Here is an 18,298-nt window from a genome sequence, read left to right as displayed (position 1 = left end):
CATTTATAGCTATAAACTTTCCTTTTAGTGCTGCTTTCGCTGTATCACACAGGCTTTCATATGTTGTGTTTCCATTATCATTTGTTTCCCGATATATTTAAATTCTCTTCTCAATTTCTTCATGACCCACTGGTCATTCGGGGGCATATATTGGAATTTACATGTCTTTGCATAGTTTCCAAAGTTCCTCTTGTTATTGATTTCTAGTTTTACGCAATTGTGGTGATAGGATACTTGATATAATTTCAATTTTCTTGATGTTTTAAGACTTGCTTTGTGGCTTAACAAATGGTCTATCCTTGATAATGATCCATGTGCTGAGGAGGAGAATGTTTATCCTGCCAGCCATTGGATGAAATGTTCTGTAAATATCTATTAGGTCCAATTAGTCTACACAACAGATTAAGTCCAATGTTTCTTTGTAGATTTTCTGTCTGAATGATCTGTCCAATGCTGAAAGTGGGGTGCTGAAATCTCCAGTTATTATTTTATTGGATTCCATCTCTCTCTTTAATAATATTTACTTTATACATGGGTGCTCCAGTGTTGGGTGTAAGTGTATTTATAATCATTACGTCCTCTTGCTGCACTGAACCCTTTATGATTAAATAATAACCTTCTTTATTTCTTTTTATAGCTTTTTGTCTTGAAAGCTATTTTGATATAACTATAGCTACTCCTGTACTTTTTTAGATTCCATTTGCATGGAATATCTTTTCCCATCCCTTTATTTTAGTCTATGTGTGTCTTTAGAGGTGAAATATTTTCTTAGTAGGCAATAGATAATGGGTCTTGTCTTTTATCCATTCAGCCACTCTGTCTTTTGACGGGCAAGTTAAATCCATTTACTTTCAATGTTATTATTGGTAAGTAAGGACTTACTCTTGCCATTTTGTTACCTGTGTTCTGGGTGTTTTGTGATCATTTCTTGCTTCTTTCTTTTTTTCCTGTCTTCCTTTCAGTGAAGGTGAATTTCTCTGGTGTTATTTTTTATTTTTTAATTTCTTGCTTTTTATTTTGTGTATTTGTTGTATGCTTTTTGTTTTGAGGTTACCATGAGGCTTGCAAATATCTTGTAACCCATTATTTTAAACTGATGACAACTTAACACTGATTGCATAAACAAAGAATCTAACAAATAAGCAAAGAGAAAATGAAAACTCTACACTTTAACTTTGTCCCCCCACTTTTAAACTTTCTTGTTTCTATTTATATCTTATTCTACTGTCTATATCTTGAAAAGTTGTTGTAGTGGTTATTTTTTGATTGGTTCATCTCTTAGTCTTTCTAGTCAAGATACGAATAGTTTATACACCACAATTCCAGTGTTGTAATATTCTTTTTTTTTCTGTGTACTTACTTTTACTGGTGAGTTTTGCACCTTCAGGTGATTTATTGTTGCTCATCAAAGTCCTTTTCTTTTGGATTAAAGTACTCCCTTTAGCATTTCTTGTAAGACAGGTCTGGTGATAAAATCCTTTGTCTTCTGTTGTTCTCGAAAAGTATTTCTCCTTCATATTTGAAGGATATTTTTGCTGGACATATTATTCTAGAATAAAAATATTTTTCCTTCAGCACTTTAAATATGTCATGCCACTCTCTCCTGGCCTATAAGGTTTCCACTGAGAAGTCTGCTGCCAGATATTTTGGAGATCCATTGCATGTTATTTGTTTTTTTCTCTTGGGGCTTTTAGGATCCCTTCATTATCCTTGACCTTTGGAAGTTTGACTACTAAAGGTCTTGAGGTAGTCTTCTTTGGATTAAATCTGCTTGGTGTTCTATATGCTTCTTGTACTCGAATATTTATACCTTTCTCTATGTTTGGGAAGTTCTCTGTTATTATCCCTTTGAATAAACTTTCGACCTTGATTTCTGTATCTGTCTTCTCTTTAAGGCTGACAACTCTTAGATTTTCTTTTTTGAGCCTATTTTCTAGATCTTGTAGGTATACTTCATTCTTTTTTATTCAGTTTTTCCCAAGATTTCAAATGAATAATTTATTAGGTGAAAATAAGGTTACAGAGACTAAGTAGGCACACCAAAGATGGCTAATAAGGACATGTAGAAGTTCTGAAAATGATCTGAGATAACCTTTGAAAATGAATTTGTTTATAGCCCAAACCTACTACTTTACAAAACCCTGGAAAACAGAAGAATACACAAGCATGCATTCCACTTTTACATGACATCATTCCATGTCATATAGCCTCTGGAAAACTCCACTAGGTGCTCATTAAGTATGAAAGTTTTGGCAAATGAAGTCTTAAAGTCTTAATATTATAAAAACAGTTTTGACCTTCTGGACTCCCTGAAAAATCTTGGAGATCTCCATGAAGCCATACTTTGAGTACTGGTATCACCACACTTTTAGGTGTTTAAACATCACCTGCATTCATTTTTCTTTTGTCCTTTCTGACTGTCTATTTTCAAATAGCCTGTCCTCAATCTCACTAATTCTTTCTTCTGCTTGATCAATTCTGCTGGTAAGAGACTCTGATGCATTCTTCAGTATGTCAATTGCACTTTTCAACTCCAGAATTTGTTTGATTCTCTTTAATGATTTCAGTCTCTTTGTTATATGTATCTGATGGTATTCTAAATTCCTTCTCTGTTTTATCTTGAAATTTGTTGAGTTTCCCCAAAACAGCTATTTTGAATTCTCTGTTTGAAAGGTCACATATCTCTGTATCTCTAGGATTGGTCCCTGGTGACTTATTTAGTTCATTCAGTGCTGTCATGTATTCCTGGATGGTCTTGATGTTTGTGGTTGTTCCTTGGTGTCTGAGCATTGAAGAATTAAGTACTTATTGTAGTCTTCACAGTCCTTTTTTAAAATAATTCTTGTCAAGTTGCATCTTTTTATTGCATAGTCAAATGTTGTCCTTCGACATTCTTACCATTTAAACAAATACTCAAAAATTGTAAGTCATAATAAACTCTATTATACTATTGTAATCTGTTTTCTAAGGAAATTATTCTATCATCCAAAAATAACACTTATGTTTCTTTTAGAGAGTAGTTAAAATGTTATTTTATTAAAAATGCCAATATTAGTAATAATGGCCCATGAAGAAATAACTCTTCTATTGTGAAGGTTTGGGTAGTCCAATTAACAACATTACCACCCAACACAATATATCTACATATCTATATCTGTCTGTATCTCATAAGGCTTGAGACAGCCTCATCTGTAAGATTCTCATCTTGATAGTGATAGGTCTCTGAGACATGACAAATAAACACAGTGTTCCACAAATAGATTTTAGTATCTTACAGATGTCTGAAAAAATCAAGTTATCAAATAGCAATAGAAGTTTCTAGCTTCTAAATTATTTCTGACATAAAAAGTATAGAATGGCAAAATAGTAAGATTTATCTCAGAACACACTAACTTGAGAAGATTTATAGAATATTAAAATAGAAAAATAGCCAATAGGATTAAAAGGCTTGTTTGTACCTGTCCTTTGGAAGGCTCTCCAGGTATTGGTATTCAAAAGTATTTGAGTATTATGATCTAAGTTTTTCTGTCACTATGGGCATATCTGTATTAGGCGGTACCCCAAGCCCAGCAATGCTGTGAGGTGATTCTGCTCTTGCAGAATCACAGAGGTACTGCCTTGGTGGTCTCGGAGAAGATCGGGAAAAATTTTCTAGATTGCCAGGCAAAGACTCTTGTTCTCCTCTCTTACTTTCTCCCAAACAAACAGAGTCTTTCTCTGTGCTGAGCTGCCTGGAGCTGGGAGAGAGGTGACACAAGCTCACCTGTGGCCACCACCACTGGGACTGTGCTGGGTCAGACGTGAAACCAGCATGGTACTGGGTCTCGCCCAGGGCCCGCACTAACCACTGCCTGGCTACCACGTATATTTGCTCAAGGCCCTAGGGCTCTACAATCAGCAGGCAGCAAAGCCAGCTAGGCTTGTATCCTACCCTTCAGGATGGCAAGTTCCCCTTTGTCCTGGGGAGGTCTACGGACACAATCCAGGACCCAGGGCCTGGAGTCAGATACTTTAGAAATCAACCTGATGCCCTATTGTACTGCAGCTGAGCTGGTACACACAAGTCACAGTCTTTCCCACTGTTCCCTCCCTTTTCCACAAGCAGAAGAACCTCTCTCCATGGCCACCACTGCCCAAGGCCCGTGATGAGTACTGCCAGGGTACTGCTGGTGGTCACTCAAGGTCCAAGGGCTCTTGAGTTAGCTTGTGGTGAGTGCTGCCAGGCCTGGGACTCACTCTTCAGGGCAGCAGGTTCCCCTCTGGCCCAGGGAAGGTCCAGAAATGCCAGTCAAGAGACAAGGCCTGGTACTGGGTACCCCAAGCCTGCTTGGTGCTCTACTCCACTGTGAGCAAGCTAGTACCTATGGTGCAAGACAAAGTCCACTTTACTTTCCCCTCTCATTTTCACAAGCAGAAATAGTCTCTACCCCTAGTCACCCAAACTGGGGATGTACTGGGTCACATGTGCATCCAGCATGGCTCTGAGTCACAACCAAGGCCCATGGCAAGTGCTGCCTGGCTGTCATGGTTGAATATTCAGGGCTCAAAGGCTCTTTACTCATCAAGTGATGAATCCTGCCAGGACTGGGTCCTTCCCTTCAAGGCAGTGGGTTCCTTTCTGGCCCAAGTTTTCTCTAGACATGTCATGCAGTAGCTAGATCCTCAGGACTCTATCTGGTGTCCTAGCCTACTGTGGTTGTGCTGGTATCTAAGATGCAAGACAAAGTCCTCTTTACTCTTCCTTCTCCTCTCCTCAAGCAGAGGGAAGAAGTCTCTCTCAGGGTGTGAGCTGTGTTGCCTGGTACTGGGGGAGGGGTGGCATAAGCACTTTCTTAGCTGTGTCAGCTGGTGTCCGACTAGATCGTGAGCACACCAACCCCACTGGCTCCGAGTCCAGCACAGCACTAGGACTTGCCCCAGACTTGCAGTCCTTGTGGCCTAGACTAGCATTTAAGTTTATTTAGAACCCCAGAGCACTTTAGCCCACAGTGGTGAGGCTTGCCAGAATTAGAGTTCTGACTGCTGGGACAGACAATTCCCCTCTGGCTAGGACTAGTCTAAGTGCTGCCTTCATGAGTGCTGGCTAAGTTCTGTCCCACATTGCTTTCCACTGTGATAGGGCAGCACTGAGTTCCTATACAAAAAGTCCCACAGTCACTGTGTTCTCCCTCCCCCAGGCACACCGATTTCCTCTCTGAGCCACAGGGCCCCTGCTGGGAGACAGGGAAGGGGTGCTGTAGGCAATTCAACACTGTTTTTCAGTGCCTCTTTTAGTGATATGAAGTTAACACCAGGTACTGTGACCACTCACCTGATTTTTAGTTCTTATAAAGGTGATTTTTTTGTGCAGATAGTCGCTTAATGTGGTGATCCTGCAGAGAGGATGACAGTGGAGGCATCTATCCAGCTATCTTGCTCCACTTCCCTTACTATGCAATTTTGCTAATGTCTATTTTTTAACACGGTATCATTGTTTCTCTAAACATAGCCTTTAAATAAATAAGACAGGTAAAAATTTTAGGTGAAAATGTCTAGCACATGATAAGAATATAGCAAAAGGAAAATAAATCCAGTCAATATGTCTTTTCTTCCTTTCTTATAATTCTTGTCAAGTTGCAACTTTTTACTGCATAGTCAAATGTTGTCCTTGAACATTCTTACAGTATAAACAAATACTCAAATATGTGATTTGTAATAAACTCTATTATACTCTTATTTTACAAAGAAAGTATTTCATCATCTAAAAATAACATTTATGTTTCTTTCAGAGAGTACCTAATCGGTCATTTTATTAAAAATGCCAATGTCAGTAATAATTGCCTATAACTTTTCTATTGTGAAGGTCTTGGTTGCCCAATTAACAATATCACCACCCCCACAATATGTCTATATATTTAAATATCTATACCTATATCTCATAAGGTCTGAGACAGCCTCATCAGTATGATTATCATCCTGATAGTGATAGAACTCTGAGACATGACAAATAAACACAGTATTCTACAATCAGACTTTGTGTCTTACAGATGTCTGAAAAAATCAAGGTATCAAATAGCAATAGCAGCTTTTAGTTTCTAAATTATTTCTGACATAAAAAGTATAGAATAATGAAATAGTAAGATTTATCTCAGAACACATTAACTTGAGAGGATTTATAGAATATTAAAATAGAAAAATAGCCAACAGGATTAAATCCTGTGCTAAGATTGATGAAATATTCCAGCAAAACTTTATTGATCTACTCCTGTTAAGTAGGCAGCTTTGAATTTCTGCTGACAAGTACTGGGGTAACCAATACCAAAATGACAACTGAAACTCAAAAACACATAAAAAAGAACAGAAAAGTATTCATTATCTGCATGAATCTCTTAGTAAATGAATCTTCTATTGACCAAAAATTTGATTTCTTTTGCCTCTGGGTATAAAGCTGCATCTGGCAAATTGGCTATGAAAATAATTTTTTGGAGAACGAGAAGAAAAAATAATAATTTTAGTCATTCTGAAATCAGTTAAAAATTGAGACCATATGAACATTTATTCAGGTTAAACTTTTGCCTTGAAGAATCTTTATTTTAGTTTCTCCCCAAGCTAGATTACAAGGCAGAAAACAAAACATAATTTGCAAACTTCATGCTTGACACTGAGGAATCACTCTTGATGAAAAAGGCCTGACTTGACACATGAAACCATCAGCAATGTATAGAACCAGAGCTATCCAGTGTAGATAAAAAAAAATGCTGAATTTTTCCACTAGCCTTTCAGTCTCAGATGACTAAATTATGGATACATTTTCTAAAGTGTGTTCATCTTTTAAAGTCCTAAATAAAAGTTTCTTACTCTTGTAGAATTATATTGGAAAAGAAGAGTATACAGTAATCTCCATTAACCTCCAAAACCGTGGTGGGATTCTGGTCAGCTTCTAGCTATGTATGTTCAGCTCCTACCAGATGCCGGATTTATTTTATACACTACCTCTGGTCTTTAAAGTGACCTTTCAGATAATAACACTGCCCCCATTTTACAGATGAAGATACTAAAGTACATAGAGTGGTTCAGTCCATTTGCCACGTTCACACAGTTAATAAATGAAAGAGCTGAGTTTTGAATTCAAGTCTTTCTGAATCCCAAATCCTGCCTTTTCAACTCTACTTTCAAATATGTGCCCTTAGTTGACTGATTGACTCACTCATAATTTTGTGTTGGATTTTAGGTAGGATTTCATATGATCTGTACCTTGAAATTGCAAGATAAGGCACTAGAATGAATTCCAGGGGTTATTTATCCTAAACCCTTCTTTTTATAATGGAGGTAACTGAAGCCTAACTAGCCAAGAACATACAGCAAGGTAATAACAAAGTTGGGGCTAGGACATTTATGTTTTAATTAATATTTAAGCTTTACTATTAGGCAAACCACAACATAAAATGAAAATTTTAATTTTCTCTTACAAAAGTGAATTACGAGATACATTAAAAAAACGAATTTTTAAGCATTCATATTATCATCTGTTGTTGTTATTTATGCTAATATATGATTACAGGCTTTTTCATGAATGCGTTCTGAGGTTGACTGCACTACAGAATACATAACAAAAAAATAAGTGGAAACTTGGTTTAAAAACATACAAAATAAATTTCACACTGAGCTCTAAAAGTAGGCATTGAGCCCAATTTCTGGAATAAATCAAAGAGTAGGCAGAAAACAGACAGAAGGAACAGTTATTTTAGCAAGAAAAGTAGGAAAAATTTACCAAGCCAATCATGGGATGATGCATGCAGATAAAAGATGTAGAGAGAAAATGTGCAACACTGACACATGAACACATTTGAATGCAAGAAAGCAAAAAAACCAGAAAGCATAATTGTCCTAAATGTGAATAAACATTCAAATTATGCTGCAGCTGCAAAATTTAAACTCAAGGAAAAGACATTTGCAAAGGAATTTATTAAATAGATGTGATTTGCTGGTTTCACACAACCAGCGGCTCTTTCACAAACTAAAATGTACAATTTATCTTGATATAAATGACATTTCCCCGGTTCTACTCAATCAAGTAGCAAAAAGTCTTTCGTGAGAGACTCTGTTTATTAAAGAGCACAATACCCGGATATTGATACCCAGATGCTTGGGCTTTAACTATGTAGTGTTATTTCATCAAATAAAAGGTCTTATATATTGAGTATGGGCTTATATAATAAGGTTTCTGTGTGAAGGAAAACCACCTTTCTCTATAGCACAAGCCAGAGTAGTTTTTTTGTAAGAAGTTAAGTTTCATGTTGAAACCAGTTCTTGGTTGCTAAACCTGTTCATCCATTCTTCCATCCATCCATCCATCCATCCATCCATCCATCCATCCATCCATCCATCCTTTATCCATCCAACAGATATTTATGGGTTTCCAAAGTCTGTGACACAGTAAAGGATATAAAAATGCATCAAAAATCTTACTGTTGGGAATTTTATGATATTAAGATGGTAATTGACCAGAAGACTCAGAGCTTGTTATTAAACTAACACACCTACCCACAATGGTGATGTTGGCAAGGAAGACCTTTCATTGTGATCAGTCTTTGACTCAAACTGTAACGCAGAAATTGTAGTGCCAGCCTGGATCATTTAGTTTACAGAGTGGTTCTCCAACTTAAGGTCTCATGGAACAGATCAGCATCATCTGGGAACATGTTAGAAATGTGCATTCTTGGGCCTCACTCCAGAACAGGGGTGTTCAAGGGAGAGAATACAGTTATGTGTTCTTAGTTTCTGTTTCTGGTTGGGCATGGAAAAAGCCCCATCCTTGTCTCTCTTTTCCATTTATCACTAGAGACAGAAACTAAAAGCCATGGCTTCAGGCTGCTAAAAGCCTAAAAGGAAACAAAACAAAACAGAGCAACAACAACAACAAAATAAAGCGGGCTAGATAAGCTTGCTCTAGACCAATCTGTGTTTGAAAACCACAAAGCCTTAAAATCACTTGGAAGGCTTGAAAAAAATCACAGCCCTTACATTTCTACACAATGGGCTAGGCCACTGGTAAGTGAGGTCAAAGAATAAAAATAGTAAGTCTAACAACTTAGAGTGGCATGCTTTAAATGTCTGCTTAAGAAATTTAGATAATGATGAATTGGTAAATCAGAGAACATTTTCTGAGCAAAAAGCAGACATGATCAGAATTGTGATTCTGGAAGACTTTGGAGCCAAAAGAGACCAGGGAGCAGTAAACTAAGGAGGGGCAATTACACTGTTCAGGTGAGAAGACACAGTAATTTTTCTTTGGTTATTCAGGAGGATGTCCAGCCTCAAATGAACTGGGGCCCTTCACTCAGTTTGCATGTCGTGGATCCTCTTCATCCCTAGTTTGATTCTGTCTGCTCTTTTTGGTATTTCTGCCTAGCATCTGCTATGACTTTCCTGGTTTCCCTGCACTACCATTCTCTGCTGCCCTTTCTCCTGTCCCCTCCACTTTAATTTCCTTCATGAGGAAATCTGCATGCAAATGCACATCACTTTAAATGTTTGTTGTTGTCTGTTTTATTTTTAATAGCTGCTCCTTAGAGAGTTTATCAATTATATTCTTCCTCTGAGCATATGATCTTCTAGGTCACAACACAACCACAGGCTTTATCCAACTTTATTTTCAATCTGTTTAATGTCCTCATGTCAAAACAAAACAAAGAAGCCCTGATTCACCTTAATGTGCTAAATCTGTTTTGCCAGCTGACCATTCATCTAACATTATGCCCAGATAATATATATATAATTTCAGTCTTGCATTTCACACAAACAGGGCTGTTTCCAAATAGGAAAGACAAAAATTAAATTTTTGTGTATATACGGACACCTTCTTGTAAATGAAACAATATAAAGCGAGTAACAAATACAGCTATAATTAAATGTTGTTATATTAATTCTGAGTATTCCAACATGTTGGTCATACTTTGGATCTCATATAATGTCTCAAATATACATGGGGACTCAGATGCATTTCTCACTTAGCTGACACTATGCCATCTACTGAAGACGGACAATTTATTCATGAAGAAGTTAGTGTTGAAACAGAACTCACTCGGATTCCATGATATTTAGGTATAATTATTTAATGTCTTTAAAACACAAAACTTTTTTTTTTCTTGGAGATACTTCATTTAGGAGAAAAATGCTGATTTAGAATAAAGTAAAAGGAGCTGCAACAGATGCGGCTGGCTCCCTGCATTATGTCCCCGGGTTCACTTTGGATGTCAGCCACAGCTGCAGGGGAGTCTCCTTGCCTTTGCAGGGATCCCTAACCCCCAGGTCATAGACCAGTACTGGTTCCTGTTAGGAACTGGGCTGCACAGCAGGAAGTGAGCAGTGGGCCAGTGTGCATTACGGCCTGAGCTCCGCCTCTTGTGAGATCAGTGGCGGCATTAAATTCTCATAGGAGCATGATCCCTGTTGTGAACTGTCCACGTGAGGAATCTAGGTATGTGCTCCTTATGAGAATCTCATTCCTGATGATCTGAGGTGGAACAGTTTTATCCCGAAACCATCTCCCCACCTCCCCACCCTGTCCATGGAAAAATTGTCTTCCATGAAACCGGTCCCTGGACCACTGCCTTACAGTGTACACCTCAAGTGACAACTAAGTGTCTTTCTGCTTTCTACCCATGCATGGCTGGCACAGCCCAGCATTGTGAGGGACTTCATGCTCATTGGGGGAATCCAAAACCAAGGAGAAAAAGTCAGTCAGTAAACCTCCTGCTGCACATCTTTCTAACAGAAATTTGGGCATCTGTACCCCTCCTGGGAGGAACCAAGTTCCCATTGCCTGCAGTGGTGGACTTGCTAACCCACCCATAATTTGGCCTGTGCTTCTTCCCTGATTCACTCTTCCTGCTTCCAACTCTTGATCTTTGGATCAGCTCCCTAATAAATTGCCATACCCAAGTCACTGTCTCAAGCAAGTAACCCAAACAAAGACAATAGCTTATTATTCAGCAATATGAATCTCCTTCTGATCTGACACCACTTCTGTAGTATATTTGATGTATATGTGGTAAGACCCTTCTTTTTTTCTCCCTCCAAAAACTACATAATGAAAGGAGTGGAGATGATAGCAAGGACTCAAGGGTTTTCATTGCCTTTCTTTTCTTTTCTTTTTTTTTTTTGAGATGGAGTCTCTCTCTGTCACCCAGGCTGGAGTGCAGTGGTGCAATCTCGGCTCACTGCAACCTCTGCCTTCCAGGTTCAAGCGATTCTCCTGCCTCAGTCTCCCCAGTAGCTGGGATTACAGGCACCCGCCACTGCCTCAGTCTCCCCAGTAGCTGGGATTACAGGCACCTGCCACCACACCCGGCTAATTTTTGTATTTTTAGTGGAGAGGGGGTTTCACCATATTGGCCAGGCTGGTCTCGAACTCCTGACCTCAGGTGATCCGCCCACCTCGGTCTCCCAAAGTGCTGGAATTACAGGCGTGAGCCACCACGCCCTGCCTTTCATTGCCTTTCTTAGCACACTTACATCATGTTGAACATGTCTGTGTGGATAAATGCAAATTTGTTCAATATGCTAAGAAAAGCTAACACTATGCCATTTACTTCCATAATTTCATACCTAACCTACCTTATGTACAATATTTGGGTCCACAGATTTATAAAAATGCCATGTGCCCAATATGCTGTTCCAGATTAACAACAACAATGAAGATTAAATATATAAAATACATCTGGCCTAGATTCTGTACAGGTAGCTAGGAAGTTAAAAAACACAGGCTTTAAATTCAACAGACTGTTAATATGTCTGGAAAGTGTATACCAGGAATATTTTTGTTCAAATATACCATGCTATTAAAAAATGTTTCATATAGGATAGCTGAAGAGGAAGCTGTTATTTAAGAAACTGCTTCCTATACAAGTAAGGGGAAAGGGGGCAGTTTTACCTATGATTATCAATTGTCCATTTTCCTTGCTTCCGAGTCAGGAAAAGATCCAAATTGCAGGCTTTTTTTTAACCTGATGTCACTCTGGGTATCTGATGTTCAACTGCTCTGAAACATAACAATGCAATAATTAGATGTAATAACTAGCCTGAAACAAAAAGACACTTAAAAATGATCTCATAAGAACTATTCTGACAGACATTATATTCAATGCTGTTAAGAAGAGAGTTTCATAGAAAATTTACATGGCCGTGTTCTTGCATGATGTCACACTTTGTATTTTTATGCTTTTCAGAAAATAAAATCAATCACCCAGAAAAAAAACAATGTTGCTGTAATAAATAGGCTTGATATTCTACAATATACATTTCCTATCATTTATTTTCTTTAAAAAGCAATAAAATGCAAGCATCAATGATCCAATTCTGTAAGACATAATATACATATGCAATTGTATTCACTTCCTGAGCATTATTTGTTTTCTCAACAGTACAACTAAGCCAGTGTGACTTTAAAAAGGGCTAAAATGTATCATTTTTTTCCAGAGTGGTTCTTTTCATTCTGGAAAAAAGCCACAGGAGGATGCCATTCATGGCATAATATTCCCAAGTGTGCTACTAGAGACTTGCTGGTGCCTAAGTCAAGCCACTATCCTTAATTAGGACAAATACCTAATGCATGCGGGTCTTAAAACCTAGATGATGGGTTGATGGGTGCAGCAAACCACCATGGCACATGTATACCTATGTAACAAACCTGCACGTTCTGTACATGTATCCCAGAACTTAAAGTAAAATAATAATAATATTAAAAAAATAGTTTCTTAGGAAAGTGACAAAATGGAACATATAACTGGACCCACACTTATGAAGGAGGTAACTATTCCAGATCATATCACATGCTATATGGCTGAGCTATGAGTTTCCTTTCTGAAAAGTGACTTAGAAAAGGACTTGGGTCACACAGAAAACTGATCTGATGTCGAAAAGTGTAAATACCTGTAAAGGTCTGTTTCTATTTTTTTGTAAGCAATGTATTCTTTTGGATCTAGGTAGCATATTAAAATATTGTCAGAAGGGAATGAGAAAAATAATAAATCTAAGTAATAAGCAGAAATGTAGTGATATTCAGAATTGAGAATATAATTTGTATTTTTTTAACCTCCTAATTATAAGAATTATAGTGCTTAAACGAGTGTGGAATTCATTTTACAGAAGAGGAAGTAGATGTCAGAGGAGGTGATATGGCTCGGTCAATTTTACGCTGTGAATAGGCCCAGAGGCAGAGGCAGAATTACGTCCCAGATGCTCTGTCTGGAAGTTCAGTCTCTTTAGAAACTCACGTCTTGTTTCCAAAAAGAACACTGGACTTTCAAAAAGTTCAGGGCTAGTACAATTCTCTGCAGAATTTGTTAGAGCAATATTTTGAGACCGGCAAAGCTGACAGGTATGAAAGTGTTGTGGGTGGTAACAGGCAAGAACAACAGAAACACAACAGCCTCAGGCATGATAATAATGCACAGAAGGAATATTTGACTTTCACACATACCACTTTATCCATCCATAGAAGACAAAAATGAGACGCCATCATCAAAAGCTTTTAGCCATACTTTAAAGATTATGAGCCCTGATTTATATACTAGTATCCTGCTAAGTATTTTCAATATTCCACTAAACCAGACAAGCTCTGAGTGGAATTTCTTCCTCACATATATGAGGACTAAGTAACTCAGGAGATAATGAAAAATTGTTAATTTCTAAAAATATATAGAACTGATCATTTATCCGTTCATGACTATTTATTGAGAATTTATTGTCTAGTAGATAGTACTCTTAATTTTCTTTGGAAACAAAGTGGAAAGATTATGTAATTTCTGAAAAAGACACCCAAAACACAAGAAGAAATTCATTTTATTATAATTGGTTTTATAAGTTAGATAATTGTTAGGTAAACAAATATATTAATCACTAGGAGAGGTCTTAAATGTCATCTAGTGTAATGGTTGCCAAATGCAGTTGATCATCAGAGTCATCTGGAAATTTGCATTAAAATACAATTATAGAATTTCATGCAAGATCGTTTAAATCAGAATATTCATGGGTAAGGCAGGGGAATCTGCATTTTGAAAATGATCCCAGCTAATTCTCCTGATGAAGCAGGTTGGGAAACCTACCAATTCTGTCTGATTTACTCATTATATAGAGAAGGGCATTGAAACCAGAGAATTGACTTGCCCAGGGCATTTGCTTCTTGGTGACAGCACTGAGATTAAAATGCAGAACTCCGGATTCTCCATTTTCTTTTCTTTTCCTTACCCCAAGTGTCCCTCTTTTTAACTTTTTTCTTCCTGTTCTTTTTTTTAACCACCACATAATCAAGATTTAGCATCTATATCTGAGAAAGAACAAGAGTAAAAGAACAAGTACACTATAATTATTTGAGTACCAGAAGATTCAGGTACGTTTTCTCATTAGCAACCATTTACACAGATGAAAGGTGAAAAACAGGAATTTGGACTTCAGCTGTTTGATTCAATCATGTGCTTCCTACTCTTCCACAGTCTTTTTCTAGAATCAGCTACTTGGGAGTTGTCTGCTGAGTCCCTTTCTTTGGGGTCTGCCCAGCACTCTCCATCCTGCAGTTGTCAAAGGGGTCCTCGTTCCTGGACATCCCTGATTGGACCAGGAGAGGTGTTTTTCCCAAACCAGGTCCATAACTGGGACTGTGAGACTATAGCTTTGTCCAGGTTAAAGAGTGATGGGTAAACCATGGAGAAGGAAGAATGGAAGAGACACACATGGAAGGTGGAACAAGAACTCTCTCAACTCATCTGCCTCCTGCTCCCTCTTTTTCATTCTTTTCTGTGGCTTTCATGGGCTCATGTATCCGTAAGAGATAAAGAGACGGAATCTTGCTCTGTCATCCAGGCTGGAGTGCAGTGGTGCGATCATAGCTCACTGCAGCCTCAAACTCCTGGGCTCAAGTGCTCCTCCTGCCTCAGCCTCCAGAGTAGCTGGGACTAGATGTGCACCACCACACCCGGCTATTTTTTTTTTTTTATTTAATTTCTCGTAGAGATAGAGTCTCTCCATGTTGCTCAGGCTGGTCTCAAACTCCTGGCCTTAAGTGATCCTCCTGCCTTGGCCTCTGCCTTTTTTTTTAAATAAAAAAAATTAAATTACTTATTTTTAAATTAATTTTTTTGGCTTAAGCTAGCTCAAGTTAGTTTGTTTCTGTAACTCTGCAGCCAGAGTCAAGATGAATACACCTCATATCATTCATTTTATGTGTGTTACTCTATAAGCCAGTCACTTTAGTTACGGTATTCCAAGAGGCTTATTTAAAAACTATTGGCTGAGAGTGCGGAGAAGGAAGAATACACACTACAAAGGTATTGCATTTTATGGAACACCTATATTTTCATCAAACACATGTTTTGAAGTGTGATAAAGTGGAGAAGGTCCCGATCAGGAAGTCCTTTTTTCATCTCAGATCTGACTCTTACAAAGTTTCTGACTTGTGAAAGTTACCTAGCTTCCCTCAGTTTTAATGTCCTTATTTGTAAAATACCTCCTGGCTAACTTTAGCCAGGTTAGTATGAGGAACAAGGGAAAGCACTCATTCATTCTCTCATTCATTCATTCGCCCCACCATTCTGCAAAGATTTAGCGAGCATCTATCATATGCCAAGCACTATCTAGGGGATGAGAATACATTAGTGAACATTTCATTTTAGTGAAGACAAATAAACAGAAAGTAAATAATAAATGTAAAGCAGTAAATTATAGAGCAGTTCAGAAGGTGAAACATGCTATAGATGTGAGAAAAATAGACCAAGGTAAGAGGTATCAGAAGTGCATGGGTAGGGAGGTGTAGGGAGGGGAAGGGATTCCACCAAGAAAGTGAGATTTGATCAAAAACTTGAGAGATGTGAGGGAGTGAGTCCCATGCCAGAGAAGGGTGTTCCAGGCAGAGGGACTGCAGGGTTATAGTGCTAAGGTGGGAGTGTTCCTGGTTGGTCTTGGGATTGCAATAAAGTCATGGGATGGAGTGAAGTGAGGGAGGAGATTAGTAAGTATGTGCACAATTTACTTCTACAAATCTGCTGCCCGTTGTGAACCATGTGGGAACTGATGAAAATAAGTCACAACAATTTGCTTTATTTGGGCACTCTATGGTTCACACCATGCTTCTGTGTGGATTTGCTCACCCTGCTACTTGGAACACATTTTCCTCCCTGGGTCTTTTAAGGCACTGTGAGGAATAGTAGTAGGTACAGATAATACAAGGTAGTTCAACTAGGATTGCTAACCTCCTAGACTTTTCTCCCACAGTTGCTGTTTAGTATATTTTCTGAATGTAAAGATGTGTATATTTTTCCTTCCAAAGTAGTGAATAAGGAATTCATTAAGAGCAAACTACACTACTGAAAAGTGGGTATATGTATATTAAAAGATATATGTCCAGCAATTCAGTACTTAGACAAGCTTATGAGCAAAGATGAGTTGTTATGAATTTGTAACATTAAACATGGTGGGGTGGTGGGGTGCTGTGGGGAAGTGGAAGAAGGAGTGGATCAAGGATGGCTCATGGCTTTTCAGCTTTTACTCTGAGAGTGAAAAGGGGGCCATGGCAGGAGTTTGAGCTTACAGTCGACATGGCTTATGTTTCAGAACCTCATCCTGGCTGCTGGTTTGGAACAGTACATAGGAGAGGTCAGGATGCAGGTAGCTGGAAAGCTTGTGAACCACCTGGAGACAGGCAACATTTGCTCCGACTCGGGTGGGGCTGAGGAGCAGTCAGATCCATGCTGAACTTGCTTTGAACCAAGCTGAACCATGCTTTGACAGGACCTTTTGATGGATTGGGTGATTAGGGTGAGAAAATAAAGAGACAACAATGACCCCAAGATTTCTGGCCTAAGCAACTGGAAGAGTGACCTCGATGTCGCCGGAGATGAGAAAGGTTGAGTCTAGAACAGGCTTTTTAGGGAAAGCTGATACGTTCAGTCTGGCCATATCGATTGAATTATCAGTGCCAACTGGACTTGCCACATAGGTGGCTGGATATACAACACCGGAATGTGGGAGAGAAGTCTGGGCTGGAGTTTGTGTTGGAAGCTTTCTGGTATAGCGTAGGTAATCGGTAGTATTCCTGTTTCCACCACCACAGATGATTATATAAGGATTAAATAAAATAATATATGTAATGCACAGTACCTGGTATGTAACAGGAATGCAACATATTTTAATTCCCTTCTGTTTCCTGCCGTTATTTAAAAATACATCTTTTTCTACTGACTATATTATAAGATTATGTTATCTTTCTGTGAAAAAACAATCAATTTCTGCAAGACACCATATCATACTTTACATTTTGGCAGTCCTTTTTAAAACAAAGGGAAATAATCTCCTGATAAAATGTTGATAATCATACTCAGTAACTCATAAAAGAGAATTTCCAGGAAGCAAGGTGAATTTTTGTTTGGATAGGAGATGAAAGGTCTAAAGAGAAAGTGAAAACTGAACAGAAATGAATCTATAGACCTAAAAAAACCCTAAACTTATCTCAGATCTCCCTGGATTTCTTTGGACACAGATCTTGTTTTTTTACTTTATCTTCTAGCACTTAAGAATTTTTTTTTAAGCAATGATTAATAGTCCTATAAGATGAAGAAGATGCAGAAATATGAGAAAGATGATCATGACCATAGGGCCGAGTGCACAGCTGAGGAGGAACATTTCTGAAAGGCATGGATGGCTGAGAAACTCTGGAAGCTCTAGGGTGAAATCTTTAAATTGTATCTTTAAAATGAGTTTCTTGATTTATAAATGCCTCTTTCACAGAACAAATTTTAAACTAGAAACCATCTATGTTTAAATCCTGTTTTAGACATGAAGTTTATGAAAACTAGAGGGGGACATGTCTTGTCTGAGATCATGGACCACCAAGATCAGAGGTGGGACCGGGCCATCAGCTCACTTAACTCTGGGTGCTTGTCTTTGCACTCAAATAGTTTCCTTAAGTTGTTTTACCCAACTCCCTGTTTTATGTAACAAGCATCATTTGTTTTAAATCTCACATTTTATCTTAAAGTTTACCTTATAATATAATATAAACTATTATGTATGTTTGAAAACAATGGTAAACTATCTATGTGCTTCACTCCAGTGGATCTTAGAAATAAATTCCATAATGAGGTCTGCATTTATTCTGTGACTTTCCATGTGTCTGAGACAGCATTAGCTCACATAATAAAAGAAGGAAGACTAGTCAGTTTCCACTTTCTTTGCAAATCACTTTGCTAATTGGTTCCTCATTTGTGTATAAGAAATTTCAAGGCAGGCTGGATTCATGGGTGTGTGACTCATGCAGCTTCAGAGG

At 38.1% G+C, this 18,298-nt stretch overlaps 1 protein-coding gene across 14 annotated transcripts in view; it reads right to left on the bottom strand.

Annotated features, from left to right (window-relative positions):
• DLGAP1 (DLG associated protein 1) overlaps positions 1-18,298 on the bottom strand; it is a 961,850-nt gene that overhangs the window by 647,328 nt on the left and 296,224 nt on the right. For 11 of the 14 annotated variants that reach the window (XM_034943985.2, XM_034943989.2, XM_034943988.2 and 8 more), the window contains one exon: positions 11,915-12,022. The gene's annotated coding sequence lies outside the window, so the exon portion shown is untranslated. The remainder of the gene's footprint in view (positions 1-11,914; positions 12,023-18,298) is intronic. The other 3 variants (XM_055102771.2, XM_034943986.2, XM_055102768.1) reach the window with 1 other exon arrangement.

Source organism: Pan paniscus, chromosome 17 (assembly GCF_029289425.2).
Source record: "Pan paniscus chromosome 17, NHGRI_mPanPan1-v2.0_pri, whole genome shotgun sequence".
In the NCBI taxonomy this organism is placed as follows: domain Eukaryota; kingdom Metazoa; phylum Chordata; class Mammalia; order Primates; family Hominidae; genus Pan; species Pan paniscus.
This window is presented reverse-complemented; position numbering and strand designations above follow the sequence as displayed.